General features: G+C 45.7%; 2 long non-coding RNA genes across 3 annotated transcripts in view; both read right to left on the bottom strand.

Moving 5' to 3' along the window:
• Nucleotides 1-4,405, bottom strand: part of LOC113252729 (uncharacterized) — a 323,663-nt gene extending 319,258 nt beyond the window's left edge. The window contains exon 1 of the long non-coding RNA XR_008957878.1: nt 3,368-4,405. This is a non-coding gene — a long non-coding RNA (uncharacterized LOC113252729). The remainder of the gene's footprint in view (nt 1-3,367) is intronic.
• Nucleotides 4,406-8,207: 3,802 nt separating this feature from the next.
• LOC113252731 (uncharacterized) overlaps nt 8,208-21,135 on the bottom strand; it is a 27,871-nt gene continuing 14,943 nt past the window's right edge. Inside the window, exons 4-5 of one of the 2 annotated variants that reach the window (XR_008957877.1) lie at nt 17,432-17,541; nt 8,208-12,330 (exon numbers count right to left, since the gene is read on the bottom strand). This is a non-coding gene — a long non-coding RNA (uncharacterized LOC113252731). The other variant, XR_003314991.4, reaches the window with a different exon arrangement.

Here is a 21,135-nt window from a genome sequence, read left to right as displayed (position 1 = left end):
AGGAAATGAGTACCTCCACAAAGACCCCCAGAAGCCCTTCATTTGGTCTCAAGAAGTGAAAAGAAAATATATAAATTTCCCTCACCTTTTTTTTTTCCTTCTGTTTCATACCCCAGTCCCCAAGCAATGCCCTGGTAGTGGTGGCAGAGGTCCTCCATGGGAGCCCACTAAATGGGGAGGGTGTTGGGGGGCCCTTCCTCTCTGTGGCTCTGCAATTCCAAGAAGGTGGGATAAAACAATTTTTACTCTCTCTCTCTGTCCTTCCAGAAGTTGGCCCCAGACATGGACATAGTCACAGAAATGTGTGGCAGGTGAGGATTAACTAAAGCCCCAGCTTTCTAGCTAAAGGAGCAAAAGGGGACACCCAGGCAACAAATACCAGTAGATTGCAAAACGGAAGGAGACAAGAAAGTGACCCCATGAAGTTACTTATAAACTCTTAGGCATTCCCCCAAGCTGTGCGTGCAGGGATGTGATCCTAATCAGCATAGCAAAAAATTCCAGACCTGAACACCCAAGCCACTGCCCACATCTCCGCCTGATCCCTGCATGCCACACACATGGGAGAGATCTAATTGGACCTGCAAAGGCTTTAAAACCTGAAGTGACATTGAAATGATAGCCCACTTAAGAAAGGTTGGAACTTGTAGCCTGCACCCAACCAGGACAAGTGCCTGATACAACAGAAACTCCCCATCCACGTGGGAAAAGACGATCAACAGACAACAAGCACAAGCTGACACAGTGTTATGGGCTGAATTGTGTTCCCCCAAAATTCATCCACTGAAGCCTTAACCTTTAGTACCTCAGTATGTGACTATATTTGGAGATAGGGTCTTTTAAAATGTGATTAAATTAAAATGAGGCCATCTGGGTGGGCTCTAATCCAATCTGACTTGTGTCCTTATAAGAGGGAACTCAGACACACAGAGACCCCAGGGATACAGATGCACAGAAGACAGAGGCGAGACACAGTGACAACGCAGCCACATGCAAACCAGGGAGAGACATATTGGAAGACACAGAAGCTGCTGTCACCTTGGTCTTGGACTTCCAGCTTCCAGAACCGTGAGGAAATAAATGCTTGCCGTCTAAGCCCCAGGTCTGTGGTCATCATGGTAGCCCTCATGGACGAATACACACAGATATCCTAACTTTCCAACAAAGACGTTAAAGCTGCTATTTTTTATGCTATTTTTAAAATGCCACGAGCAATAGCAAACATTCTTGAAACTGAAAAAAATAGACAATCTCAGCAAAGAAATAAACTAGCAAAAGAATCAAATGGAAATTTTAGAAACAAGCACAACAACCAAAAACTCTATCAACAGGCTCACTAGATGGGTTCTGACATGACCGAGAAAACTGTCAGTGAACCTAACCATACATCAATAGAAGTCATCCAATCTGAACAACAAAGAGAAAGGGGATTGAACACAACTTAACACAGCCACAGGGACCTGGGGGGCCGTAAAAAACAGGTCACTGGAGTCCCAAAAAGATAGGAGAAAGAGGATGGTGCTGAAAAAATATTTGAGGAAATAATGACCGAAAATTTCTGGCAAGACACTTAAACCTACAGATTTAAGAAAAAGAAAAGAAAAAAAAAAAAAAAACCCATACAGGATAAGCCCTCAAAAATCCAGGCACATCCTAATCAAACTCTGAGAAACTAACAAAGAAAAAAAAATATTTAAAGCAGCCAGAGAGAAATGATGCCTTACCTATGGGGGAACACTTGGAATGACAGATTTCAGAAACCAAAGAAGATAGAAGAACTGGAGCTCTCACAAATGACACCCAAAGCGTGACTCATAAAAAAAAAAATTATAAACTGAACTTCATTAAAATTAAAAACTTCTGCTCCGCAAACGACATTGTTAAGTGATTGAAGAGACAAGCAACAGACTAGAAGAAACTAATTAGATATCTGACAAGGGACATGTATATGTAGAAAGAGAACTCTCCCAACTCAACAGAAAGAAAACAAAAACCCAATTTTAAAAATGGGCAAAAGAATAGAGGATACCAGTGTGGCAGATATGCATATAAAAAAGATGTTCAACATAATGAGCCATTAGAGAAATGCAAATTAAAAGCCTAAGATGCCACTACCGATCTATTAGAATGACTAAAAATAAAAACAAAGAAAGAAAGAAAAAAGATACTAGTAATACTAAGTGTTAGTGAGAATGCAGAGCAACTGAAACTCTTGTAGATTGCTGGTGGGAAAGTTAAAAGGGGACAGCTGCTCTGGAAGACAATTTGACAGTTTCTTACAAACATACGTGTGTCCTATGAGTCAACAGCAATTCCACTCATAGGCATTTCTCCTTGAAAAATGAAAACTTGTATTCATGCAAAACCCCTGCACCTGAATGCTTATAGCAGCTCTGTTTCCAATTTCCAAAAACTGGAAACAACCCAAATGTCCCTCGATGGTCAGGCGGATACACAGACTGTTGTACGCTCATACAGTGGACTATTACACAACATGAAAAAGGAAAAAAACATTGATACATTTAACAACGTGGATGGACCTCACCAGAATCATAGAAAAGACCGGTCTCAAATGATTCCATTTACGTAATATTCTTGGAGTGACAAAATGCTAGTAATGGAGTGATAGGTGGTTTGCCAGGAGTAGGGGCTGTTATTTGAAAGGAGAGCACATGGTAGTTTTGGGGGCACCGTAACTGTTTGGTAACCTATGGAGGTCGCTCCATAAATCATACATGTGTTCAAGTTCGAAAAACTATGTACCCCGAAATGGTCAATTTTTCTCTATGATAATTTAAAAAATAAAATTAATAAGTAAGAGAATATATTCTTCTGTTTTATTTAGTTATTCATTTGGCAACATTATTACTTTTCCAAAAATGCCCATTGTCAGATACTACCTACATTACTAGAGGAATGATGGCAACTAGCCTGGAAATCTAAATACAACGTATCACGGTATTTCCAGCAAAAAATTACATTTTGAGTTACTTTGACAAAGACAGAGGACTTCGATTCAAAAGTCGAAGCAGCAAGATGGGGCCAAACCAAGACTCACATGGGGGTGGGCGCCGGGAAGAGAGCTGTGTGCAGAAAACAGCTCCAGGGGCAGGGAGTGGGTGTGGGGTCCTCAGGGAGAGAGGAAAGGAGGGGTGTCCCAAGAGGGAAAACATCAGGCCTGCCGGAGTTTGAGCTTTTAATCAGCGGCTTATTTACCTTAAAGAGGCTGAAGAAACTATTTCAAAAAGAAAGAGATGGATCTTTTCAGTCGCCAAAGGTTAGGCCACCTGTCTTCCTCCGTTGGGGCTGCTATAACCGAACACCCCACAAACCAGGGGCCTACGAACAACAGAAACGTATTACTCACGGTTCTGGAGGCTGGAGGCTCTAGCAGATTCGGTGTCCGGTGAGAACCACTTATTGGCTCACAGACAGCATCTTCTGGTTGGGACCTCACATGGCAGACGGGGCGAGGGGGGCTCTCTGGGGTCTCCTCCAGAAGGGCACTAATCCATTCCTGACAGTTCCAGCCTCTCCATCTCATCGCCTCCCAAAGGCCCCACCTCCCCAGACCCTCACACCGAGGGTTCGGATCCGAACATACGAATTCTGGGGGACAGAGCATTCAGTGCATACCACCCCCTCCGCAGGTAAGGGGGCACCCAAGCAAGATGCGGTAAATTCCAGAAATAACATTTTTTTTTCTTCTTGCCACAAATACAAAGAGAATGTGTGCCAGGTAGGTGAGGACGGCAGGGAGGCGGCAGCCAAGGGGCTGCTCCCACTGAGGCTTGGCTCTGAGCCCAACGTGTCGAGTACAAGCAAGACCTAACGGTGGTGGTGATCCTGGCGGAACACGCCTTCCACAGGGACTGTTTCAGGTTCTTTCTGTCCTCGAGGTCAGGGCCATGCTTGGGAAAAGCCAGCTGATCTTCCTGGGCAGGAAGGTTCTCCGGGCGTGGGGGCAGGGCTGGGGGCACGTTTATCCAGCTCCATGGTCTGGCAAGTCCTGGAGGGTCCGAGTGCAGATTCTGCTAAAAGACAGCACTTCGTTTCAGGGGTTGTCTGTGTCCACGAGGGAGCAGCCTGGAGCCAGAGTCCGGAGGTCGGAAGGAAAGCCCTGTGGAGATGAAGCGGATCCGGCCGGCTGCCGGCTTCCGGGCACGCTGTCGGAGGAGGTCGTCGAGACGACAGGACTTCCGGTTGACCCTGGAGCGATCGGAGGCCCCCCACCGCCTCCACTGGCCTAGCAATGTAGGTTCAGGCCAGCATTGCCACAGTGGGAGGGGCTCGAGGGTGCAGCCTGAGGGAGGGAGGTGCTGGCTGGTCCCACACCCAGCTCCATTATAACTGCTAGGATTCTGGCTGGCCCCTGCAGAGATCTACTTGTCTTGTGGGGCAGAGAACAAGCCTCGTGGGTAAGTCCCTTGCTTATTAAACCTGCCACCTGCCCATCTGGAGAGGCATGCCTCTTTCTTCGCCCTGCCTTCCCTGTGCAGAGGCTGGGTTCGAATTTTACCTGGGCTCTCCCGGGGTTTCAAATCAACATACATTGTCTGTTGCCATACAAGCGGTGTTTGGCCGGCCGTGGTGCTGTGCTGCTTTGCCCAGGAGCAGGTGGGGACTGAGAGCCCAACAGGGCGCCCGTGAAGGGTTTCCTCCAGCAGCAGCATGCACTGCAGGCGGATGGGCCAGAGACAGCCCTGGCCGGCTGGGCCCAGGCAGAGGAGCCCACTGAGCCTGGATGGGCCACCCCCAGCTGCCCAGACCAGGGCTGCGTCCAGACTGACTCACTGAAGACACCCAGGGACCAGGGGGAGCTTCTGCAGGCCCTCTGCACACACCTCATTTTGCACGTGGTCTGGACGCTCTTCCATTCCAATAATGGAGTTTAAATCTGTCTTGAATGTGGACTGAACTTCGTGACTCGTTTTCAATGAATAGACATGGTGTAGGTGATGGTACAGACTTCAGATGTTAGGTCATAAAAAGCATGCATCCCTGTGCCTCTCTCTCTCTCCCTCGCTTTGTTCTGGGGGGAAGCCAGCCACCATGGCACGAGGGGTTTCCAGAACCCTCTGGAGAGGCTTACGCAGAGAGGCACTGAGGCTTCCCATCAACAGCCAGCACCACTGGGAGTGGATCCCATGGAAAGACCACTCTCCACCTGGGTTCTCCAGCTATAGCCAAGTCTTTAAATGACCACAGGTTCAGCTAATACCTAATTGCACCCTCCTGAGAAACCCCACGCCCAAACAGCCCAGCCTAGCTGCTCCTGAAGTCCTGAGCCCCAGAAGGGGTGAGGGATAATAAATGAGGGTTGCTGCTCGGAGCTGCTAAGTTACACAGCATTAGATAACTAATCCAAAGCCTTCATATATGTTACCTTATTTAATTCTCCTAAAGTACATCTCTTATTACAGACCGACAACCTGCTGCCTGGAATTATTCAAGAATGTATCACAGGGTCATGGAGCTCATTGAGAGCCAAGCTGGAATTCACACTCTGGACAGGTCATATGACCGAGTGCCAGGCACTAGACAACAGAAACGGAAACGGTAAAGTGGGGGGTCGATCAGAGGGAGACGGTATCAAACAGGTGGAGAAGGGTCATCAAGTTCAGCTGGAAGAAATGAAAGAGCTAAATTTGGAAAATCTGGTAGGGTAAGGAGTAAAATCTTAGGCAAAGTGAAAAGCGAAACAAGATGAGAAAAAGGCAGAACTATAGAATGGTTTGTATTCTTTTAATGGCAGTTGGGAGGGTAGCTGGGAACACAGCAGGAATGAGTCAAAGTGGAGAGAGAGTCTCTGGCAAAGCTACCCTGCTCATTTTCTGTTACTGGTCACCCTGGCAATAGGACCTCCACCATATGGTAATGATATTTAAATGAACAAATTGCATGCAAATGAGGTAACTTGTGATTTTATGGGTGCTCCCATTTGTCTAGTTTGCTCCACCTTCTCAGGAGATTTGAATACAAATCTGGGAGGAGTTTTGTCCCAGAAAAAGAATAAAACCATAAAGGGAAACATGGAGAATATGACAAGAGCTTGGGCTTGGTGTCCCAGGAGGGTCTTCCATAGACCACTGATCTGTTTCTTTCCCCCCATAACCCTGGTAGGAATCAGGGTTAAGTAATAAATCTTGGAATGGCTCATGCCGGATCCATTCTGGCTTTAATGCTGAGGGAAATCCTCTAAGTCAAGGCCCCAGCCTGGCCAGCCAGTCACTCCCAGGGCCCTGGGTAAGGGGTCAGAACCCTACGGGTGCCCTGCTGCTTAGTCTGCTCTGCCTGCTTTGGCCATTTCTGCAGGGCATTAGGCGGCCCAGAAACAGTGTATTAGTTTCCTAGGGCTGCCTAGGAAGCAGCACAAACAGGGTAGCTTAAAAGAAATATTCATTATCTCATAGTTTTGGAGCCTTGGAGTCCAAAATCAAGGTGTCGCCAGGGCCATGCTGTTGTTGAAGGCTCCTGTTGGGGATCCTTCCTCGACTCTCCCTAGCTTCTGGTGATTTGCTGGCAATCTTGGCTCGCAGTTCAACCTCCACTGTCACATGGCCACCTTCTCTGTGTGTGTCTACGTGTCATCTTATAAGGACATCAGTCATGTTAGATTTGAGACCACTCTAGTGACCTCATCTTAACTTGATTACATCTGCAAAGACCCTTCTGCATGTAAGGTCTCATTCTGAGGCATTGTGCTTTAGGATTTCAACATAAGAATTTGGTGGGGGGAAGCATTCAACCCATGTCAGAAAGGGAGCAAAACCCAGAGTCAACAAAAGTAGATCAAAGGAGAAATGACCCAAAATGAGTAGCCCAAGTTCATCCACACTTTATATATACCCACCTGCACTCTTGTGACAGTCCTTCCTTTGTCTCTTCACGTCACTTGCAGTCCCCACGATATCACAGTTAATCTAAGAGATAAGGTGCCAGACTTAGAACGAGAAGATTTGGCTCTGCAGGACTCTGCTGCTGAGTGTGTGACTTTCTTAAGTTGCCCACCTGAGCACCTATCAGTGACCTTCAAATGAGTGTCCCTCAAACATACAGCAGCTCCTGGGTCACTTGAGCTCTGGTGAGGCATTCACACTGGGGAGGAGCTCCCTAGACAGGTGCTGGGTCCAGGGTCTGTCTCTGAGTTCCCATCATGACATCTGCAACTCAACCTTACAGAAAAGCACAGGCAAAGGGAACACCCATCTGTAAGTATTAGGGAACAACCTGGAAATGGCACACATCCCTCCTGGCCACATTCCATTGTCCACAACTCAGCTATACGGTCACACTCAGAAGCCAGGAAGGCTGAGAAATGAGGTTTCTGGGCCATGCTTTCAGCTAAAAATCAGGAGTTTATTATTAAAAGGATAGAATGGGTATTAGTAGAAAACTGTCACATACTTCATGTACATATTTTTAGATTGTGAACATTTTCTATGCCACGATCTTTAAAAGTATCATTTTAATATTTGCATGGTTTTCAACCACTATTATATAGTTGTATAATAATTTACATCATTATTTCCCTCTTGTTGGACATTTATGTTAACTTTTTCACAGTATAAATAATGTTGCAAAGAACAAACTCATCTTTGTGCAATTCTTTGATTGTGTCCTTATGATAATCTTCTAAAAAGGCTTCCTTGAGGCCCCAGGACCCAGGTATTTGTTACAGGGACCAAATTAGCCTGAACAACTGCTGATCCAAGTCATCTTTGAGAAAAGTGAATCTTCCATGTTCTTGGCACACTCTGCCCCTCCCCCATGCCACCTTGCTTTGGCCAGTTCTCCTTCTAGGCCCAGAGCTGGTTACGAGCAGCAAGGTACTCGGGAGATAATTTGTTTATAGCCAGATGTGCCATTGCTGGATATTTTCGGGGAGTTTGATTTGAAGGGCTTGCCTTGAAATTGTGTGCCATGTGTCTCTAGGCCATTGGTATGTACTATTTTTTCTCATCAACCGTATTTGTATACTGCTTTATATTTGCAAATACTAAACCACACATGATCTCATTGGCTGGATCCAACAGTAATCATTCTGATTACTGATCAATCTGATATTACTTCCATAGCTTAAACCCTTTGAAGTCTCTGTGGCACTCTTGGATTCAAGTCCAAATTCCTTAACATGATTTATAAATCTCTATGACTGCCATATCAATTAGCTTTTACCGAAGAAGAAAAAAAAATACATTCAAAAGTTAGTTGAATAAAATAATAGCCATTTTATTAAGCTCAGGATTTAATGAGTCAGCAATTTGGGCTGGGCCAAGCTGGGCAGTTCTTCTAGTGAGCATTGCTGGGCTCACTCATGCATCTGTGGTCCACAGCAGGTCAGCTAGGCAGCTCTGCTTCTGAAGATAGTTGACTACAGACCAGGGATGACCAAGAAGACACAGGGGACAAGTGTCTCTCATCATCCAGCAGGTTATCATGGACTTAGAAAGTTGTCACTGTCAGACTCCCAGAGTACCAAGCAGCTTTCCCGTGCAAGCATTTTTTCAAGCCTCTTCTGGCTCTTCCTTTTGTGTTTGCTCATTTCTCATTGGCTGAAGCAAGTCCCGTAGGTGATTCAGATTCAAAGGATGAGATGGGGAAATAGAAGTCCCCTGTTGATAAGAGGACCAGAACTGCCCACAGCTCCCCATCCTGCCTTGTTCTTTTAGGCTTCCAGGCTATGGTTCAGGCTATTGCCGTGCCTGCAACGCCCCTCCATTATTTACCTGGCTGAGTCCAGCTGGGTCCCATCTTAGATATCCCTTCCTCCAGGAAGCCTTCTCTCATCCACCAGACAGGGGTAGGTATTCTTTTCCAGTGTTCTCTGTGCTTCCTCTTCCAGCCCTTACCGTGCTCTGTTACAAATGTCTGTCTACTTGTCCATTTCTCCCACAAGACTATAAGGTACTTGAGGGCAACATTTGTTTCCTGTTGTGTACTTGGTACCTAGTGCCAGATAGTGGAAGCACAACAGCTATTCACTGGTCTACTGACTAACTGCACATGAATAAGTGAAAGAAAACAGGTGTAGGAAAGCCTTTTGCACATCTGTAAGCACCTGACCTATCATAAGGATGGAAGCTGTGAGTTGGAGGGGACCTTAGTTATCTTCTCATCTATGTATAAACCCTTGGAACAACACGGTTAAAAACTGGTCCCCAGACCATCAGGCACAGCCACAGAGATGAAAGTTTCCCCTTCAGCAGAGCTCATTCTATTGCTGAACTGTTTTCAAGCTCAAAACTCTCTTTCCAATTGAACCCAAAACTATTTCCTTGGGCCTTGCACCTGTTGTGTGAGACCTTCTGCCTGAAGCCTCAAAGGTAAAGAGTAATCTGTTTGCCGCGCATCAGGCCTCTTCCTCTGAGATGTAGCAACCGTTGCTCCTCGCATGTTCTTACAGCCCTCACCATCCTGCCAGCCCTCCTCGGGGCATGCCCAACGTGTCTCTGCTTCTCTTGGAAAGTGACATCCAGAGCTGGACAAGATCTTCCCCTGGGATTGACAGAGGCAGCTCTCTGTAAACCAGTCATCAAGACCGTGGTGGCCGCAGCGAAGTTTAGGAGAGCTGCGAATTGTAGCTCGCATTCAAATGGAACTCAGGTGCAAATCAAATTAGGATGACATTTCTAAAAAGCACGTTTCATCTGGCACTGGCACAAGGACAACCTGCATCTTTTTTTTTTTTAACCTATTCTTACCATTTGTATCCAGGTCAAGTCCCCCAAAATCTCAAATCTGCCAGATTTTGAATACATACTTCTGGTAGAAGGCGGCAAGAGATACTGAGGTGGGTTTCATTATGAACAGGTTGTAAGCTTTGGAATGAAGCAAACAGGGATCAGACAACTAGGCCCAAAGTGCATTAAGGAAGGGCCTTAACCCTCCCCAGGCTGGGCTTTTCCTCGTCACCTCCAGGTTACTGTTAGGATCACATGTATATTTAGAGCTTGTCATGTGTCAAGCTGAGTGTAGTAGGCTCGTCTTGTAGAAGACGAAATGAAAACTCAGAATGTTTGTAGAAAGGATGTAGAAAGTCATTTGCTAGGCATTCCAGAGCTAGAAAGGGGACGTGCTGAGCCCTAAAGCCAAGCTTCTCCAGCTCCAGATCCCGTGCATCCAGGGAACACTCTAGCAGTCTTGGCCCCTGTATCCCCACCTTGAGAGTCAGAGCAGCGGGTGATTCCTGTCACTTATGGTGACCGACAGGAGCTGCCCCAGCTCAGTAGCCACTGGGGTGGCTGCGTGCAGCTCTCAGTGGTACAAAGACTCCACTCAGTACAACACTCCGTGAATCTCTTTGGGGTTTGGCAGCAGTGACCGGTTTTGTTGCTATATTGGCACACTTTTCCAGAAATAGATGAGAAAGCAGGAAAATTTTTTAAAGACGGGGGTGGGCGGGGGAGAAAACCCACTCTGATGTGTTATTTCGCTAACGGCCTTAACTTTGTAATAAATAAAGACTGCAAATGGGAAGCAAATGCATAAACTGAAAATAAGCTGAGTGAATCATGGCACGCAGTACGTACAGTATATAAATATTCATGTTAAATTACCTTTTACTCCGACTCCATGGTTCTCCTGTGTGCACTTAGGGCTGAGTGGTTTCCGTAGGCCTTAGTTACCGACACAAATGTGTGTGACTTTTGTGAGAGCTTGAGGAGTAACTAAGGACTATTAGCACAGGCCTGAATAATGTCAGATCCCAGTGTTAGCCCCAGAAGCTCAAGCAGCCTCTCTGCTTTTGGCAAGAGAACAGTAATCCATCTCCTGGTCTTTCCTAGTCAATGGAAACTGAGCTGAGGGAGAAAATCCTTAATCTTAGCAACAGCAGGATCTGGTATTTTAGCTGCAGAGCTTAAAGAAAAAAAATTTTTAAAAGCCTCGTTGAAAAGTTCAAATCTAGGTAACCAGTTTCTGAAAGAGTCTTTTGTGTGAACTGGAGACGGGCTGCATGGGCAAAGAGGAGTGAGGGCCACGGAGGGAGGTGCTCGAGCTTTCTGGAATGCCCGTGCTGGGTTCGGTCCCTTCCTGTGGGGAGAAGCAGGGCAGCCCCGCTAAGGGCTGGTACGGGCTGTCACAGCACTCCATGGGAAGGCCAACAGGGGGACTGAGCGTGCCCGGAGGCCCAGGGGGCTCAGAGGCCAACATTCCTTCCCCTGTTCTGCTCTGGCCTCCCAGTGACCTTGGGGTTAAGCTACAGTCAAGTCCAATGGCCATGATAACACTTATCTCATTCCTCTGTGCAGCCGCTTCCCACCAAAGGTAACGTTGGAAATGAGAGCTGTTGGAATTTCCTTACAAGGACACAGAAAGGTGTTGCAGTCTTACTCCCCAGGCTATCGGAGCTTGTGCCTGCCTAGGAAAGGGAAGTGTGTGGAACATGTCCTTTGTATGTGGTTATTATCATTGTTCATATCGTTTTCGTATCATGCTAGGTGAGTATCTGAACGGAAAAAGGATCCTACCCAAATTCTGTTATATATAACAGCAGAATGACTTAAAAGTGTTAAACCTGGGGCGCCTGGGCAGCTCAGTCTGTCAAGCGACCGACTCTTGACTTGATTTCAGCTCAGGTCAGGATCTCAGGGTCCTGGGATTGAGCCCCGTGCTGGGCTGCCCCTCCCCCTCTACTCCTCCCCACCCTCATGCTCTCTTTCTCTCAAATAAATAAAAAAATAAAAATCTTTTTAAAAAAATAAACTGTTAAACCTAGCTTTCTCCTATGCCTCATGGGCGTAAATTCATTACATCAGCATTTCTTCACAGAAGGGTATGTAGTCCATGAAGTTAAAACTTTCTAAGTATAGCTTTGGGTGTTTGTTCCAGTTAATTCAACAAGCACTTCTGGAACACCTATGATGAGGCAGGGATTCGATCCAGAGCCAACACACCTAGTGCAGAGAAGAACGGAGGCCCCCGAGTCAGACCAGGTTCGGCTTCGGGCTCTGCTACTTGGACCTTGAGACCTTCGGTAAAAATGCTGCAATTTTTGGTGCCTCAGTTTCTCCATCCATAAAGTGTTGGTAACAGTCCCCGTAGGGCAGATGTGAGGACTCGGTGAGAGAGCATGTCTGGAACCGAGGAGCCTGAGGCATGTTTGCTGGGATGACCACTCAGGTGCCACTGGCATTGAGGGTGCAGCCCGGCAGGTAGCCTGTGGGCAGAAGAGCATCTCGGCGTGTGAGGTCTTGAATGGGGCGTGAATACAGTTCTAGGGAAGGGTAGACACAGGGAAGCTAGAGAGAAGAGTTGATGGTGTGGGGTGTGAGGAGGACAGCCTTCCAGATGCAGGATCAGTGGGAGCAAGTGTGAGGAGGTAGGAACCTATTTAACATGAAATATAAGATTAAGAATTAAAAATTAAATAAATAACATAATTAATTAATATAATATAAAATAGATTTCAAGAGAGAGAGCCATGCATTGACTGCCTACAAGTCCTTTGCACGCATGATTTCATTTACTCCAAGTAACCTCACAAGGAAAGTATTATTACTCCACCTTAACAAATGGGGAAACTGAGGCTCAGGGAGGTGACATGGCTCATCCGAGTTCAAACCATCAGTAAGAGGGGGGAATGGAGCGGCAACCCCATCTTGACTAATGAACTTTAGTTGTGGGCAGTAGAAGGGCAGGCTCCCCTCCCCATGCAAAAGGACTCACCTGTTTTCTGTATGTTTGTTAATCTGTGGAATACTCCTGTGAGGTAAGACACGGAATTTACAGACATCTAGGCACCATGAATGGTTCAGGCTCACATCGAAAGTTAAGGCAGAAGGACCATGTGGAATGTCCATTAATACCAAGATTGGGGATGGACCTATCCCTACGAGTCCGCCTCTTTGATGATGAGAGCTCACGTTATCTTCGTACCCTCTACATCCCATACTGCCTTGTGGAAAGTTGAGTCCCCTTTTCCTGCCCCTCTAATAACCCAAATAACCCTTATTCTTTTCAGAACCATTACTTTGGTGACCAGTAGCTTCAATCACATTTTCTTTATAGTAGCACATTCACACGCAACCCGAAATGGCAAAGAAAAGATAACAGGAGTTTCAGGAGGTGGGATGGGTTCCAAGAAGTAATCTGAGCATTCCTCAGGACAGGAGAAAACACGCTCAGTTTTCTTTTTCTACCAAAGGAAGCACAAACTCATCATGACTTGGGCACGGGTAAGGACCACATGTATAACCCCTATTATTCCAGTGAGGCCCTGCTTCATGCGCTTAGCCCTGAAACATTGCCAACTCTTTCACATCTGATCTAGAAAACAGAAATACTAAGTGTGCCGGTTAACTTTCCTTAAATACTCAGTGCCAGGAACTGTGCCCTTAAGGTCAACAAGCCCTTAAGGTCATTGCATTCTGTAATCAGCTCTGCCAAGCTGTGAAGTTTGTGCTGGGTAGCTCCATTTGCCCTCCACCATTGTCCTCACCCTCTTCCACTTTGCTCTCTCCGCCCTGGGAGGCTGGTTTGTACAGCTTATAACACCTGCTCTCTTGCACCCTAGCTTCTCCTTGCGTTCGGCCAACAGGCAGCCTCAGGAGAGCAGGGCTTTGGAGAAAGGAGGGAAAGGAAGGTCAGGTTCTCTCTCTATAAGGCCACTTCTGGTAGACTAAGGTCTTGGCTTTTCTCAAAGAGGCCTTTGCCAAATACCTCTTCCCCCTTTGAGTTACTGTCACTAGCCTCTTCCCTCTTTCCTACTGGCTTATGTGTTTCCACAGCTCTGCTATGAACCAGTTTCCTCACTACCTTGTGTGGCTTCCTAAACCACTTCCACACATTTATAGCTTCCCTTTTTTTTTGTAAATAAAACCTGCTGGAATGACCCTAACCTGAGTGCAGCCTCTATTTCCTGTCAGGATCCTAATATAAGTACTATGATCATACCTACTTTACGGACAGGTTCTTAGAACTAAGTAAAGCCACTTGTCCAAGGCCTCGCAGCTATTCAGTGGCAGAACCGGATTTCAAAACCAGATCTGGTGAAGTCCAGAGCCCACATTCTTAACTGCTACACTGGAACGGCAATAAATGGTTCTAGGAAGTGGGCAAAAACCAGACATACTCACTGGGCTTGCTGCCCCTGCATCCTGGACCCTATAATATTGGGGCAGAAAACACCTGCCAGTGCAGAGAGGCTGGGAGAGGCCATCAGACACATTTAAATCCTGGCTGGGAATCATATTCCAGATGCACACTAGGCCTTTCTCTAATGGCCCTGGTTGAACCAAGAGAGGCTACCATTGGGACCAATAGACTAGGACAGGCTATGGTTGATTCTTTATTCCAAAAGGAAAATCAGGGCTACATTTGACCCCCACTCCCAACATCTAATTCATTCACTAGACCCTAGGAGAAGTCATAGCCAGAACTAAAGATGCCACTTGCATCTGAGCAGGACTGACCTCAGCATGCCGGTTTCTGTCTTCCACCTCAGGAAGCTGCATAATCTTTAATTCTGCAACACTGAGCCTCCCTCTGCAGAGTGAGGAATTTGTCATCTCAGGCCCCAGATTAAGTGAAAAGAATTTTTTTAGCTAAAATAGTTACGTATATACATTTCCATAAATCATTTTACCATAAATTAGGAAGAAGTCTACTTCCTCTGCCTAAAGCAAAAAAGATTTTAAGCGAGGATTCTCAGTAGTGCCTTCTTCCAAGTAGTTCTGTTACCTCTTGCCCCTATCTTGGGACTCACTGTACTGAGTTACACTGACAGATCATCTCCCGCACTGGAAAGTGAGGTCCTCATAGGCAGATCCTACACCTCCTTTATCTCTCCATCCCTGGCCCAACACAATGCCTGGCACACAGCAGACACTCAATACATATTACAGGAGAGACACATGTGGATGCCCTCAGAACACCCTGTGAGGGCTGCCATCGGACTGTGTTATGCAATTATATGTTGACTCATCAGCCTCATCCACGAAGGGAGACACCATCTTTTATTTAATTTTGTACCTCCCATGTTTGGAATATCATGACTGCTCAAAATATATTTTGTAGGAAAAAAGAGATGGAGGACACAGCAAGCAAGAAATAAAGCTTCATTGTCTCTGGCCCCCTTGCACTGCGTGGAGGTACTTAGCTCTTTGGATTAGTGTCAGAGGGTTACACCTCCTGTATGCCCCAGTCTTTCCACAAAGGGCTGCATTTCCATCATGGAGTTGCCTTATAGAGAGGACAATGGAACAGAAAGGTCTGATAAGCAGGATGCTAGTGGGGCTGGTCACAGGAGTAACAGCCTTTGCAGTCGTGCTGTTTTCCTTCGAACACTTCATTCTGCATGTAACTGTATATTCTTTGGTGTGATCTCTTTGGCGAGTGCCTGACTCTCCTGAAAGTTCCATCAGTTGCATCTATTTTTGTTCATTATTCTGTTCCCAGGACCAAGCGTGACGTCTTCCAATTAGGTGTTCAGTAAATCAGTGCTGAATGAATGAATGAGTGAATAAACGAATTGTCACTCTGTGCTCAACTCATATTGGACCACATTTTCTCATTCCTGGTCCAATGTTCTTTCTCTTAACATCAGCCATTTTAAATATTGTCCTTTATGTGTATGTAGGAATTGAGGTTTTTTGTGACCCAATCACTTGGACCCACCCTCACACCTGTTTACATGGGTGCTGCCCTGGCAGGTGGCCTATCCAACATCTTGGCTACCTCATAAAAGCAAGCCATAAAGTCTAACCCAATGTTTGTTTGTTTGTTTGTTTGTTTGTTTCTAAAGCAGTGATTTTTAAACATGCTTTCTGTAGAAGACCTCTTTTAAAATATACATCCAACAAACTGTAGTAGGTCCAAATGATGGACTACTATTCAGTGATAACAAGAAATGAGCTCTCAAGCCATGAAAAGACATGGAAGAAACTTAAGTGCATATTGCTAAATAAAAGAAGGCGATCTGAAAAGCCGACATGTTGTATGATTGCAATGATATGAATGACATAGGGAAAACATGGGGGCAGTAAAAAGCTCAGTGGAATCCAGGAGTTCACGGAGGTCTGAATAGATGGAGCACAGGGTATTTTTCGGACAGTGAAACTATTCTCTCTGGCACTATCATGTGCATACAGGGCATTATGGGTTTGTCAAAACTCACAGAATGTACAAGGAGTGAACGCAAAACTATGGACTTTAATAATAATGTATCAGTATTAGTTCATCAATTGTAACAAATGTACCACACTAATGGAAGATGTTGGTGAAAGAGAAAACTGGGGGGTGGAGAAGAAAAGGGATATATGGGAACGCTCTGTAATTTCTGTTCAATGTCCCTGTAAATCAAAAACTGCTCTAAAAAGTCTACTAATTTTTTGAAATCTGCATCCTAGCTGGTCACTCGGTGTATAAAATATAAGAATAGATGGGTCCTAGCTGAAGTAGGAGTGCAGTCCTTCCCACTTTCTACCTACAAACTCATCTCAGATCTCACTTTCTCCTTGTGGGTCCCTGAGATACCACTATGGCTATGCAGTTACATGAAACCTTCCCTTGCTTTGCCTACCCCCCAGCTCCCATCCCCACCCCCAGGACCACAAGTGTGCCCTAAATAGTCTGAACCGACTCCTTGCTCTATAGCCCAAGCTATTGCTCTATAGCCTATTGCTATTTTAGAAAGGCCAATGGTCTCCTTGTGGCTTCTCGTGGACCTCAGCACAATTTACCTGATTGAAACGTAAATCTTCTCACTTTGACTTTTCCATTGCATTGGCTGAGAAATCCCAGTTTGGGCCCAGGCATCTCCCACAAATGTCTATCCAGGACCCGTGAGTATGGGAAACCATGGAAAAATATAGACAGGAGGGAACATGGATTTTGAACTGGGTATATGTGAAGCCAGACTGTTTTCATATTCCAAAGTCACAGCCAAGACTTCTCGGCAGTCCTACTTATAAACACACCCCGATTGTGAACAAAGAATCCAACCGAGAACTCAACGACCCTTTGAAGGCAAACCAGAACCTGTTAACTCAAAGTGGTGACCCCACAATTACTGGCAAATGTTTGCTGGGCGGAAGGGGAGTCTATGAAATGCCGCAGGGCACTCAGACAGTTAGGAGCCACTTCCGCCAATTAACGGAGCGCTTCAGAGTAGCCATGGTGTCTGGGAGTTTCTGAAGTAAGTCCTGGCTGCACCACCAAGGCCCCTGGGGAGGGGGGAGAAAACTCACTGTCTCCAGCAGCAGGGAGGCAAGAAGCACCGCATTGCCATGGCTACCCAGCAGAGCCTGCCCAAAGCCTTTCAGGAATCTCTGCTATTTGTGGAAAGTGGATTGCATTCCCCAAAGACCAGCATTCCTACACTCCATGCACTTTCCCTGGTTGCTTCTCTTTACCCTCCCTCACTCCAATTAAAAAGGCAAGAGTGGGCCCTTATACTCCACTCATGCTGGAAGCCCTCCATGACACTCACCTGGAATGCCCCCATCAGAGGCCATGCATAGCAGAGGCGATCCCAGCAATTTTCATTCCCATATATTCACAGGTCACAATGGGAAATGTCATTAGCGTACTCTTGAATTCCTAACGGGATTGGAGGAAAAAAAAAATAGATCCTCATTGATGTGACCAAAGTGTGCCAATTAAGGACTGAGGTCTTTCTTCTTTTGCTTTTCTGTGTTGTCATCCTAACACAATTGAGTGACAAGACAATGTAACCGCTGTTGTATATTTGCCACAGAGAACACCCAGTTAGAAACCTTCCCACTGGGGCCAGCAGTGGATGTCAGTCTGCATTTTTTTTGAATAAAATAGGGGAAATGTGTAAACTGGTTTAGTGTTTTTGGAAAATGATAGAATCTGAATTTAAGCTTAGCTTAAATTCTTATTAGAACCGACCCTCCCAATCAACTAACGAAACAAACAAAAACCATCCACTAGAGAGTCTGTGAGGTTCTCTGTTCAAATGGTCCCTAATGTTGTCTGCACCCATACATTTGTGTTTTCCAGCCAGTATATCTCCATTATTCCAGAAGAGGCACCACTTTGTTTTTAGGGTAGTGTCCAACAGTGCTCCTTCTGTAACCCCGATCCAGATATGCACCTCTAATGGGCACTGCCAATATTCGTATCCTAATTCCTTAGCTGCAGGCTGGGCGTCTTACTGAAAACAGACCAACTGGAGTTCTTCCAGCGGTATTCAGAATAGAGCTGAAGGGAGAAAGACTCTTTTTCCTTTGCTGGAGAACTGAAAAAGTGATTCCCGGAGCTGACGGCAGGTGTGGCTCCAGGGAAAGCTTCTGTCCAAAGGAATGAAGAGGACATGAAGAGATAAGCAAAGACATGACAGGGAGAACCCTGCAGACATTCAAGTCCTTGGTTTAAGGTACATGTGGTAGACTTGAATCATGTCTCCTTGTATCCACAACTTGCACAGTCCTCTCCCACACAGATTTGGGTCTTGGCCATATGACTTGCTTAGGCTGGTGGGACATCAGCAAGTGTGATGTGATAGAGGCTTGACAAGTATTTCTGCATTGGGACGTACCCTCTCCCTTGCTGCTTTTAGAAATTAGTCAGCATGTGAAGAAGTCCAGACTGGCCTGCTGGAGACAAGTGGCCCAGCCAATAGCCAGCACCATTTATTAGACATAAAAGGAAGACCATCGTGGATCATCTGGCCCCAGTTATGCCCCATGAGGGATATCAGAGATGAGCAGAAGAATCATCAAGTTGAGCCCTACCCAAAATGATGGTGCACAGAGTTATGAGCAAATGAAAGGGTAGTTGTTAATTTCACCAAGTTGTAGACTGGTTTGTTCTCCACAATAAATAACTTGTGGGTCCCTAGGACCTTCCTGCTACCATGTAAAGAAGGTGATAGTAGGATATGAAACCATGTAGAAAGAAGAATGTACGTGTCTCAAGGATCCCAGCGGTCTCAGCCAGCCAGCTAAGGTCACAGATGCAACACTAAACCCAGTGGACACCACATGGAGCACAGTGAGTCTCCCACATGAGTTGCCAATCCACAGATTCATAAGAAATGGATCTTTATTTAAACTTAAACTTTAAAAGATGCTGAGTTTTGGAATGGCTTGTTATTCAGCAAAAGCTAACCCCTCTAACTCTCTTGAAACCACTCATTTTTGCCTTTCTCCTGGAGCCACCATCTTCTGGATTTTGCCCAATTTCCTGTGCAAGGCTGTTCAGTGTATTCCTAATATCCAATCACTCCTCCTCCCTTGACTGAAAAATCTTGATTTTGTGTAGGGTGGCAATGTACCAGCTCTAAATGCTCTGTCCATTTCCCTTGCAGCTAGATGTGGTTATGTGACACAGGGATATAACAATTGAGGAGGCAGACCACATCTCTTCCACTTTCCACCTTCCTTACTAGAATACAGATGTGATCACTGGCACCACAGCAGCTCTTCTGAGATCATGGGTTTTTAAAAAAAGAAAATAAAAAAGAATCACAGAGATGCCAGACCTGATATTGTTGAGCTGCTAAAGCAATGCTAGTGACCATCTAACTCCAGAATTGTTGTTGTACAAGAAAAACAGAAAACTGGTTTTAAGATCCCTGTTTAAAGTGAGCTGCGGTTTCACATAGCTAAATTTGATCTTGAGAGAAATGAGTTAGATTTCTGTCAATGGCAACCGGAAGAGTCCTGATCAGGGATTTGGTCTTCCCCTGCGGAGTCCTGGGGTCACCTCTGCATGCCATACCATAAGATGCAAGATGCACTGCTCCCCCTTTCTCTCTGGCTCATGTGTAACCACAAAGGCATTTTCCTCTTTCACCTTAAAATAGATAAGATAGGTAGATAATTTCAAAAAGTATTTCACTAAAACCCAAGGAAAAACACAAAGAAAATAATTACAAGAAATATAAACAGCATGAAATTGCCCTGTTCCCATCAGATTTGATCCTAAAATCACCGGTTAAGCTCTATGAACACCCACTCTAGTCTCTTGAGGACAGTGGTTCTCAAAGGGGAGTCACCAAACCGGAAGCATCCGCATTACCTGAGAACTTGTTAGAGATGCAAATTCCCAGGCCCCACCCCAAACCCACTGAATCCAATGCTCTGGGGGCGAGGCTAGCAATAAGTATTTGAACAACCCCTTCTGGTGATTCCGATGTAGTCAGTGTCTGAGAGCCACTACCTTAGGATAAATATTTGCCAATACAGTAGGACAATAAGCTCCCCCTCCCCCGCCCTCTTTTCTTTGGACAGTCTTGGGTAAAGCCTAGGGTTTGAATCAGAGAGAATTGGGTGTCATATTGTGATTCTGCCATGTTAGCTGTGACATCTGCGACCACATCGGATGAACCCCTAGCTTCCTGTGGTCTTCATTTTGTTCACAGGTAAAATGCGATCATACTTTTTAGGATTGTTTAAGATGAAATGAGACCTGTAATGCCTACCCACCATCCGGCCTAAGGCAGGTATTAAACAAAGTCAGCTAACTCTGTTTTTAAAGTCTGCATCCCAGTTCTGTGGCCACAGCCCAGTCCAGTAGCAAATGTCTGGTATATGCAGCCGAATTACTTTCAAAAATAAAAAATAAGTTCCCTAAGTCCAGTTCAAGTCTCTCCATATTTCTAAATACACCTCCTTCAGCGAGGTGTCAAGACGGACAGTCCAGGGGCGCCTGGGTGGCTCAGCCGTTAAGCGTCTGCCTTTGGCTCAGATCATGATCCCAGGGTCCTGCTTCTCCCTCTCCCATTCCCCTTGTTTGTGTTCCCTCTCTCACTCTCTCTCTCTGTCAAATGAATAAATAAAATCTTTGGGGAAAAAAAAAGATGGAGAGTTCACCTTATTTTTTAACTGACTTGCTAGAATGATTGGCACTTGTCAGGCCCCAGTGGTCTGGCCTTTCCTGGCTGCAGCTGGAGGAACTGCCACCCCCTAGGGCATTTCCATCCTCCTCACCTCCAGGGGCCTTCCTTCAGTCTACTTCTTTCCAATGAACCCTAAATGACCTTTAACCGGATCATAAATACTCAGAGAGTTAATGACATTCAGAAACAATCATCTGCTCAGAGGAACCAATTCAGAAACAGTCGAGTGTTAAGACTGACGCTTGACCATAGTTTTTTGTTTGTTTTAGTTTACTGTTTTCAACAAGGAATCTGTATCCACGATTAAAAGATTCAAATATTATAAA

The sequence above is a fragment of the Ursus arctos genome, unplaced genomic scaffold (genome assembly GCF_023065955.2).
Source record: "Ursus arctos isolate Adak ecotype North America unplaced genomic scaffold, UrsArc2.0 scaffold_6, whole genome shotgun sequence".
Taxonomy (NCBI): Eukaryota; Metazoa; Chordata; class Mammalia; order Carnivora; family Ursidae; genus Ursus; species Ursus arctos.
Note: the sequence above shows the minus strand (reverse complement) of the source record. Positions and strands in the feature narration are given on the sequence as shown.